The 10,448-nt window shown below is 43.6% G+C and overlaps 1 protein-coding gene across 2 annotated transcripts in view; it reads left to right on the top strand.

The window, feature by feature from the left end:
* Positions 1-2,709, top strand: part of LOC119303438 (mucin-2-like) — a 59,212-nt gene extending 56,503 nt beyond the window's left edge. Inside the window, exons 5-6 of one of the 2 annotated variants that reach the window (XR_005147913.1) lie at positions 1,695-1,798; positions 2,307-2,709. The gene's annotated coding sequence lies outside the window, so the exon portion shown is untranslated. Of the gene's footprint in view, positions 1-1,694 lie in introns of both variants that reach the window. The other variant, XM_037580568.1, reaches the window with a different exon arrangement.
* The last annotated feature ends 7,739 nt before the right edge of the window (positions 2,710-10,448 follow it).

The raw sequence follows: 10,448 nt of genomic DNA, 5'->3' as shown, positions 1-10,448 counted from the left end.
GACGGACGAAGCCGAGCCGATACGATAGGCGGGCGAAGTGAGCGAGACCAAGACGGGCCAGACGTGGAGTGGCGAAGGGGGCCTACTATACGTATACGTGATTAGTAAGCGGTTCAAGACATCGAACGAAAAATCAAGTGAACTAATGAACAGTGTGATTGATCAGACAAGTACCAAGGAGCAAGAAAACGTATGCGCTTTAGCAAGGGATGAGCGCGAAATCCGTTGCTTGTTCTTTCGGTAGCCTTCTTTCATTTCCGAATTTGCTTGCGAGCAGTCCTTGCATTAGTATGAGTTCGTTGACCGCGTAAGGGCGATCCATCTTGATGACGAATTCCACGATAACGAGAAATAGAAATTAATCGTTCGATGTCTGCTCGTTCTCCCCTCTTCAATTCCCAATGAACAACATGATCTTGAGCTATCATTTGTTCAATTTGGTCGATCTGATACTTAGTTAACTCATTCATCTTGATGTTCCCACTAAAGTTATTACAAAGTTGGGTCATCTATTTTGGAACGGAGGGAGTACATACATAGCCAAGTGCATAGTTGTTTGTGTCTTTGGTTACCAGTTTCTCTATCAGGGTTTCCTGATATTACGTGACCGTTCAAAGCTTACAGTTATTTTTCTTAGATTGCCCTTTTAAAAGAAGTCATAACAATGAACAATTAGCTTGTTGACTTCGCAGAAATAACTAGCCTGACTTTTGAGGTGCATGACATCATGAACGAGGTGTGGAAAGTACGGGATGTGTTTTTTTATGACTGCAGAAATGCATATCATGAATGTCAGGATCTAGCACATGTGAGCCAGTCAAATGACCATTTTCAAACACTTGGAGAGGAATATTGAAAATATCAGGATGAGCTTTCTCTGCTTCATCAAGCCAGTTGCTAGCTTGATCCATGTGCCTAGATAAAAAAATAATGGATCTGATCATGCTTCCATGCATGATCAGGAGCTCTAGCTAGCTTGTTTCGTGTGCTTAGATTGCACTGATTGTTGATGAGTGTTTTGCTGGCCGTACTAGCTTGGTAGCCCGTGGTACATGCCACTGCCTACTTTTAAGCCTCCTTTGGTTTACAGGAATTTTGTAAGAATTCTATAGGATAGGATTCCTATAGGAAATTTCCTTTTGAGCCCTTTGATTTGCAGGAATGGATTCCCATTCCTATGTAGGATTGGTTCCTATCCTTCACATTTCAAAGGTAAATATTTTTAGCTCAGACCTATTGGAAAAAATCCTACCCTATGAACCTGAAATGTCTTCTCCTATAGGACTTGAGATGCATGCCATCTCATTTCCTATGACTTCAATCAAAGAGGCTTTTAAAAGACTGTAGGATTGTGCAGAGGAGATGCCTGTGGCCGAAAGCCTGCGTGTTATGTACATGCAACAGTTTGCAATAGTATCACTGGCAGATACAAATCCAGTAGGTCATATTTTTGTGTCCAATGTTTGCATTCTTCAGTCTACTGTTCTTATGCATTTTTCAGTCTACTGTTCTTCTCGTGCATAATGATATTCTATCTAATGTTTGTAGGTTCAGGTGGCAAACTAAGATTTTAAATTCTCTGCAACTACTTTTAAAACTTGCAAACACTTGGGACAAAACAACAAGGAGCCAACCACTTGTATATGTGTTTTATCTGAGCAACTAACTTCCTTTTCTGCCTTTTTTTTTTGCAGAGGCCAGGTGCAAGGCCATAAACAATCCAAAGCAAGCGCATGATGAAGCAAGTTCAGCAAACAATCGGGTTTTTCAGGGAGGGCAAAGATCTAAGAAACTGAAAGTAAGTTGCATGCACGTGGTACAGGGAAGTTTGCAACTATATCGTGTATGAATAACAGAGAGTCGGGGGCCCTTTTCTACCTGATTTTGTGTTTTGTTACCTGATCGTCAACGCACAAGAGAGGTTCCAGAGTTCGTGTGCAACAAAGAATTTGCAGGTCATTTTGGCTTTGATTAGCTTTTCGCCTGGGATGTTATCTTTCAGGACAGGAACTCCTCCCCCCTAAGGCCATCATGGCGTGTTTGCCTAATCGTAACACATGGAGATGTTATTTTGCGTGTTTTTTTGCTGTGAATCAGGTATATGTGTGGGGGGCCGTAGGGTGTTTGATGGGGTAAAGTGGGGTTCACGGAGGGGGTGAGGCGTTTTTTGTTGGGGACCAGGGTGTGAGTTTTTTGGGGACATGATAATTGTGGGGGAGGGTAAAACTTAAGCTTTTTTTGCTTGTGGGAAGACCAGCATGTGATTTCTTACCACACGAAATGGTCCGAGCATCAAACGTTTGCAGGTTCAGGTGGCAAACTGATAACACGCGGAGCTCAATCAAAAATAGTCTTGGTACTGTGCAGTTGATTTTGGGTTAAAGAACGAATAGCATTGCCTATGCTCTTCCAGAATTGACTCAATGGCTGTGACGGAGAGAGGATATTCTCCCAGCACCGCGGGGAAGAGGCTGCCGCCAGTGAACGGCGGTGCTGGCCCATGCAATTATGCGAGTTCGTGCGCAGATTGACCTGCTGCTCCTTCAATGCTTGATTTTGTAGCATCTCCTCTCTCCTTCCCTCCCCACTTTGTTCCTCAGTTATTCAGTAGTACTAAAGGATCTGGTTCAATCGTCGTATAATCCATGGATGTTTGATGCTGTGAAACCTTGTCACCCGTAGTGCTTTATCAATTTTTGTGAAGAAATCTGAGAATATGTACGCGATAAAGCGTGTGAACTTGTATGGCTCCTTTTCCTTCTTAAAACTGATGGTTACAGTGCCTTCTGCTGGAAAAAAATTCTCGCAAAAAAAAAATACTGATGGTTACAGTGCGTTCTGTTGGAATTTTTTTTCACGTCTTCTCTTTGACAAAACAACATGATACGTGGAGCAAAATAAGAAGACAAGAAGAAGCTAATCCTTCATCTTTCAGAGACATGATTCAGATAAAATAAATGGTTTCTTAAGGCCTTGGCTTACTGGAGTTCTTTAACAATTTCAGTTTGACAAAGCAAACAATTATCTCCGCGTGTGAAGATAGTTGGTCACCAAATCTTTCTTGTATCCTGAGGCTAAGGCTGGTCACAATGGGCAAGAACATAAGCTAGTAACTTACACACTTCCCTAGATTATGTTATTACCTCCATAGTGGGTAGGAACATCTATGCAGTGTCATGCAATGATGTATTTATTAGGTTATAGACTCATTGTTTCTTGGAGTGTGTGATGTTCCGGTAACTTAGCTAGTTACCACAAGCACCTCTCTCTTCATTAAATACGTGCCACATAAGCAAAGTTATATTGGAGTGTGTGATGTTACTCCTAAGTTCCTCCCCACTGTGACCAGCCTCAGGTAATGATGATGTGCCCCACAGCCCCAGGTAAACGAACGTGAAGTTTAATTTTTCCTTTTGTTGTTATTTGGCTCCGTGCAGCTTGCTGGAATTAATACTTCCATTATTGATTTGGCTCAAACTTTGTTGAGCAAATAGACAGTATAATCTTCTCACCTTTAACAGACGAAATAACCTGAAGCTTTGTTTCGGAAATTGTGTAACTGAAACTTGGAACAGCAACACATAAGCGCGTAGTGAGGGATTGGAAGAGCCGAACAGGGCAGAGGGCTTATCCAAGGGTCGTGCATCACAGTTTTTTTGAATTGTTTGGATTGCTTACCACATGTGTCATGTGGTTCGTGCATCGCAGTTTGCCTCGCCTCTGCGTAGGGCTACGATGGCACCTTTTTTTGTTAGAATACAAACGCGGGAGCTGCTGCTGAGAGATTTCAGGAACATGATGCGATGCGATTTGAGGGGGTTTCTGCAAATTTTGTTTAAGCGGATCTGCTTGCCAACCCACCTGCCATCTAATGCCTCCGTAAGCGATCTGATGTTCCAAGAACAAAGTTTTTATCAACCAACTAAAATAAATAGAACAAACTTTTCAGATTTTCACCAAAAGTTAGTTTTCACTGGATGCTTATAATCAAGTCCACCAAATAAATTATCAGATATAGCTTTAACCAAAAAAAATGATATTAAAAACATGACATGGTACATTATCAAAAACTGCAACCAACTACTACAACAACAAAAGCTAAACACACCGAAAACAACAACTACGTCTACTGTGATGCTTAGTAAGGCTTAATTCTCACTTTAGAGTTTGGCTTATGGCTTATGACTGAATATTGTTGAATATGAGCCACAACCAAAACACATAAATAGATAATTTTTTGACTTACAAATCAAACTTGAAAAGTCAAAGTTAAACCTAACGAAACAACTCCTAAGTTATCTTTTTAACACCGCATGCTTGCTTGACGACTCCCGGGCGAAATCTTCTTCGGCCTCTTCCTCGTGGAGTGATCCAAGGAGAAGTTGTCGCTGCTGCACCGTCATTCTCCTCATGAAAAGATGCCGCTGATGTTTCATCCTTCTCCTTGTAAGGAGTCGTCACTGCTGCTGCTTGTGCATCGTCATTCTTCTCATGAAAAGATGCCGCTGATGTTTCATCCTTCTCCAAGTTCTCCTTGTAAGGAGTTGTCACTGCTGCATCATCATTCCGCTCATGAAAAGATGTCGTCAATGTTTCATCCTTGTCCTGATAAGGAGTCGTCACTGCCGCGTCTTCCTCCTGCTCATCATCGGTGACCTCCGCTTCAAACGTGGCATAGCCCAGGGCCTCGTACTGCCGCCTCATCTTCTCCTGCCCGGCGAGAAAGCCTACCTTGATCTTCTCCATCTCGGCGACGACCCAAGGATAGCGTTTGGCCGCACTCTGCCAAGCGGGCGCCGGCGCCGCTTGGTACGAAAGAATCTCATCCAGCTCGTCCTGGGGCACACGGAAATCTTGGTCTTCTTGTTCCCCACATTCATACTGCCCCCCTCTCCTCCTACTCGTCTGAGGTTGATGTAATTTGTTAGCGCCTCTATTTTCATATCCACATCGGTGATCTTCATCGGGCTGTGGTTTGGCAAATGGCGTCCGTTGGAATCGACGTGATTTGGTACAAGAAGAAGCTCAGGCACCTCTGTTTCCATGTTGACATCGGTGACCTTCATCGAGCTGTTCATCATGCTGTGCATCGGCAAATGGCGTCGTCCAGCGGAATCGACGTGATCCGGTAGAAGCTCAGGCGATCTCCACACCCATATTTATGTGTGTATATGCTCCAGCGGAAGACAGCACCCACGCTCCGAGTCGGCCTGTGGATCTATCTGCACAGGAATCGGCCAGAGACTCAAATCGGTAGGTAGGTAGACGTAGATCTGCACCGAATTCGGATTCCAGAATGAAATCGGGCTTGAGGACTAGCCGGCCGAACCTCGTCCTCTCTCTCAGACGTACCTACAGAGGAATCGAAGAGATAGAAGGCACGTACAGTACGTACCAGCGCAGTCGCCGCCGGCGCCGATCTGCGTCTCCACCCTTCTCCTCGATCGCCAAGGCTTGTCCCCAGAAGGGCGGCGTTTTTTTTTGGAGAATATATGGGCGGCGTCTGTATACCACGAGACATACAGAAATCGGGCTGTGGGATCCCAAAGGCCTAGCGAACACAGTAGCTCAGACCCACGCAGCCCGCCTAGTAGCTACCAGGCCAGCCCTAAAAAAAAAGTAGCTACCAGGCCGAAGTGCGTGGCTAGGGTTGCTCACAAAAAAAAAAAGTGCTTTGGATAAAGTGCGAGGCTCAATGGAATAAATATAATTTTGAAACTGAGGTATATGTATGCAAAATATGGAAGAAATGGCAGAGGAAAAATTATTGGGATTGAGTTTAAAGAATGTACTAGTTGAAGTGTACCAATACCCAGAATTATTGGGAGTTTTATAAGTTTAGAGAATGCGTTGGAGATTCTCTTTAGCATAAAGTCCGTGGAATTCCATGGCGTAACCGAGGGTGAGATGTAAACAACTCTAAATTACCAAAATTAGTACAAGCCTTCTGCTTTGCAAGAAATCTCTATCCGGAAAAAGAACCGCATCGGCCAAGAGGAGAAGAAAAGAAGAGGTTTAGAAAGCAAGGCTCGCAAGGACCACTGCATGAGCTACTGGCATCTACACCACATTTGATCGTCTAAAAACCAAACTTGTCAGTCTAGCGACCAAATGATCAGATATTACAGCTGCATCATGAATCATGACCACGGCGACCCTTCCTCCGCGTGTGCAATGAGAGATCCTCCTCACTGCTTCTTGATCGACTCCTCCACGCATGCGAGCTCAAATCCCTAATGTCACTAGAGTCCGAGGGGCCATCATCGCTGTCGCTATTCTTCCTGATTTCACTGTGATGCTTCTTCCTCTTCCTACTCCTCTTGTGCTGGAATTTTGTCTATTTTGGGCCTAGCCCAATAGCAGTTTCAAAAATTTCTAATAAATCTTAGAGGCCCACACAGCCCATTGATGCAAGGCAAGAGGTGGAACAAAAGTTTAGTCCCACATTACTAGTTTAGAGGAAGTTGGACCTCTTTATAAGGGAGGTTCTTTCCCCACATGTATGAGCATGAGAACAAGAGGGACATCCATGCGCGCTCCTCCTCGGCCACCCGCCTCGCCGCGGGTTGCGGGAATGAGCCGAGCATAAAGTCCCGATCACTGCGATGCTGCTACGTTCTTCATATATGAAGATGTTGTTTATTAGTCATGCTTTATCTAATAATAAAATCATTTGGTAAATTGCTCATATTTCCAACAATCCAAAAACCTTATTATAGGCAATTTATCCCAAGTGGTTTTGCTACTTCCATGAGACCTCCTATGTTTGAGGGTATCCGCTATAAGAGGTGGCGCGTGAGAGCAGTCTTATGGTTTCAAACCATGAGTTGCTATGACGCCACTCTCGGCAAACCTGAAGGGGAGCTTGATGCTCAATAGGCACAAGCTTTTCAGAAAATGGATACTCTGTTTAAGGCTGCTCTCTTGAGTGTTCTTGGTGAGAACATAGTTGATACTTATGCGTTAATTGATAATGAAAAAGATATGTGGGATGCACTCGAGGCCAAGTTCGGGGTCTCGGATGCTGGCAGTGAGCTGTACATCATGGAGCAATTCTATGATTACAGGATGACTGAAGAGCGCTCCGTGGTTGAGCAAGCTCATGAGATACAGTCATTTGCTAGAGAACTTGAGCACTTCGGTTGTATGCTACCGGACAAGTTTGTTGCCGGAGGTATCATCACTAAGCTTCCTCCTTCATGGAGGAGCTTTGCTACCTTGCTGAAGCATAAGAGGCAGGAGTTTTTCGTCCCGGATCTCATTGGCACTCTTGATGTGGAAGAAAAGGCGAGAGCAAAGGACACATGTGCTCGAGGTTTTGAGGGAGGATCTAATGCCAATGTGGTACAGAAGCAGAACTTCCAGCCCCACAAGTTCAAGAACAAGGGCAAGTTTGATGGTAAAGCAAAGTTTGATGGGAAAAACAAGGTTGTCCAGCACAAGAACTTCAAGAAGAAGAATGACAAGAAGAAAGGTGTCTGTCATGTGTGCGGGGATCCTGATCATTGGGCTCCTAGTTGCCCTAATCGCTATGACAAGCGTCATCCTGGGAAAGGCGGCAAGACCGCTAATGTTGTCATTGGAGACACTGACATGAAGGGTGATGGGTATGGTATATTTCCCACTATTCTTTCAGTATGTCATTCTCCTGATTGGTTGATTGACACGGGTGCTAATGTGCATGTATGCGGTGATATTTCCATGTTTTCATCTTATCAGACCGCATGGACTTCAACAGTGCTGATGGGCAACTGTTCAAGTGCTTCTATTCATGGTGTTGGCACGGTCGATCTGAAGTTTACTTTGAGGAAGATCGTGCGGCTGAAGAACGTGCATTATGTCCCCTCCGTCAATAAAAATCTTGTTAGCGGATCCTTTCTGTGTAGAGATGGCTACAAGCTTGTCTTTGAGTCGAATAAATTTATAATATCCAAGTATGGAACCTTTGTTGGTAAAGGCTATGAGTCAGGAGGCTTGTTTCGTTTATCCTTATCAGACGTTTGCAATAAAGTTGTTAATCATGTTTGCAACAATAATTAATCAAATGTGTGGCATTCACGTCTTTGTCATGTTAACTTTGGTTGCATGTCGCGACTAGCGAAGTTGAACTCAATCCCTAGTTTCACCACCGTCAAGGGATCTAAGTGTCAAGTGTGTGTGCAAGGTAAGCAACCTCGTAAGTCTCACACGACTGCGGAAACGAGAAATCTTGCACCACTAGAACTCATACATTCAGATCTATGTGAAATGAATGGTGTTTTAACAAAAGGTGGAAAGAAATATTTCATGACGTTAATTGACGACTCCACTAGATACTGCCGTGTATATCTTCTGAAATCTAAGGATGAGGCTTTGAACTTTTTCAAGATCTATAAAGCTGAAGTGGAAAACCAACTTGATCGAAAAATCAAGAGGCTTAGGTCCGACCGTGGTGGAGAGTATTTTTCCAATGAATTTGATGTTTTTTGTGCGGAACATGGTATAATCCATGAGAGGACGCCTCCCTACTCACCTCAGTCAAATGAGGTGGCCGAAAGAAAGAACCGTACTCTAACTGATTTGATTAACGCCATGTTAGACACATCGGGTCTCTCCAAGGTATGGTGGGGGGAGGCGATATTGACAGCATGTCATGTCCTAAACCGAGTCCCCACAAAGAACAAAGAGATAACTCCATTCGAGGAATAGGAGAAGAAAAGGTTAAAACTCTCTTATCTACGAACATGGGGTTGTTTGGCGAAAGTCAATGTTCCAATTCCAAAGAAGCGGAAGCTTGGACCAAAGACTGTGGATTGTGTTTTCCTGGGATATGCTTTTCATAGCATTGGCTATAGATTCTTGGTTATAAAATATAAGGTACCTAACATGCATGTCGGTACGATCATGGAGTCGAATGATGCGACTTTCTTTGAAGATATCTTTCCCATGAAGGATATGGCTACCTTATCTAATCAGGAGATGCCTAGTTCATCGAATCAGGAACCAGTTACAATTACCAAACCTGCCATTTCGATAGAACACTTTGAAAGTCATGTGGAGGAGAACAATGATGTTCCTACTAGGAGCAAGAGACAAAGGACTGCAAAGTCCTTTGGTGATGATTTTTTTGTGTATCTCATAGATGACACTCCCAGTTCTATTTCAGAGGCATGTGCATCTGAAGATGCTGACTACTGGAAGGAAGCAGTTCGTAGCGAGATGGATTCCATCTTAGCGAATGAAACTTGGGAGATAACTGATCGTCCTTATAGGTGCAAACCTATAGGATGTAAATGGGTATTCAAGAAGAAGCTTAGGCCTGATGGTACTATTGAAAAGTACAAGGCTCAGCTCGCGGCTAAGGGTTATACCCAAAAGGAAGGTGAAGACTTCTTTGATACTTACTCACATGTGGCTCGACTGACCACTATTCGAGTTCTACTTTCACTAGCGGCCTCGCATGGTCTTCTCGTTCATCAAATGGATGTTAAGACTGCTTTCCTAAATGAAGAGTTGGACGAGGAAATTTATATGGAACAACCAGATGGGTTTGTACTAGATGGTCAGGAAGGAAAAGTGTGCAAGTTGCTGAAGTCTTTGTATGGACTCAAGCAAGCACCCAAACAGTGGCATGAGAAATTTGAAAGAACCTTAACAGCTGCAGGCTTTGTTGTAAACGAAGCTGACAAATGTGTGTACTATCGCCATGGTGGGGGCGAGGGAGTTATCCTTTGCTTGTATGTTGATGACATACTGATTTTCGGAACAAATCTGAATGTTATTAAGGAGGTCAAAAATTTCCTATCTCATTGTTTTGAGATGAAGGATTTAGGAGTGGCTGATATCATTCTGAACATCAAGTTGTTGAGAGACGATGATGGTGGGATTACATTGCTTCAATCTCACTATGTGGAAAAGATCTTGAGTCGCTTTGGCTATAGTGACTGCAAGCCCTCTCCAACACCATATGATGCGAGTGTGTTACTTCGAAAGAATCGAAGAATTACTAGAGATCAATTGAAATATTCTCAGATTATTGGCTCGCTTATGTACTTAGTCAGTACTACAAGACCTGACATCTCTTTTGCTGTTAGCAAACTGAGTCGGTTTGTTTCAAAATCAGGAGATGTGCATTGGAAAGCTCTAGAGAGAGTTTTGCGTTATTTGAAAGGCACTACAAATTATGGAATTCACTACACCGGGCACCCAAAGGTGCTTGAAAGGTATAGTGACTCAAACTGGATCTCAGATGCTGATGAGATAAAGGCCACGAGCGGATATGTATTCACTCATGGAGGTGGCGCTGTTTCTTGGAAGTCTTGCAAGCAGACCATCTTAACGAGGTCAACAATGGAAGCAGAACTCACAGCACTAGATACAGCTACGGTCGAAGCAGATTGGCTTCGTCGGCTCTTGAAGGACTTGCTGGTTGTTGAGAAACATGTACCGGGTGTCCTTATGAACTGCGA

The sequence above is a fragment of the Triticum dicoccoides genome, chromosome 5A, assembly GCF_002162155.2.
Source record: "Triticum dicoccoides isolate Atlit2015 ecotype Zavitan chromosome 5A, WEW_v2.0, whole genome shotgun sequence".
Taxonomy (NCBI): domain Eukaryota; kingdom Viridiplantae; phylum Streptophyta; class Magnoliopsida; order Poales; family Poaceae; genus Triticum; species Triticum dicoccoides.
Note: the sequence above shows the minus strand (reverse complement) of the source record. Positions and strands in the feature narration are given on the sequence as shown.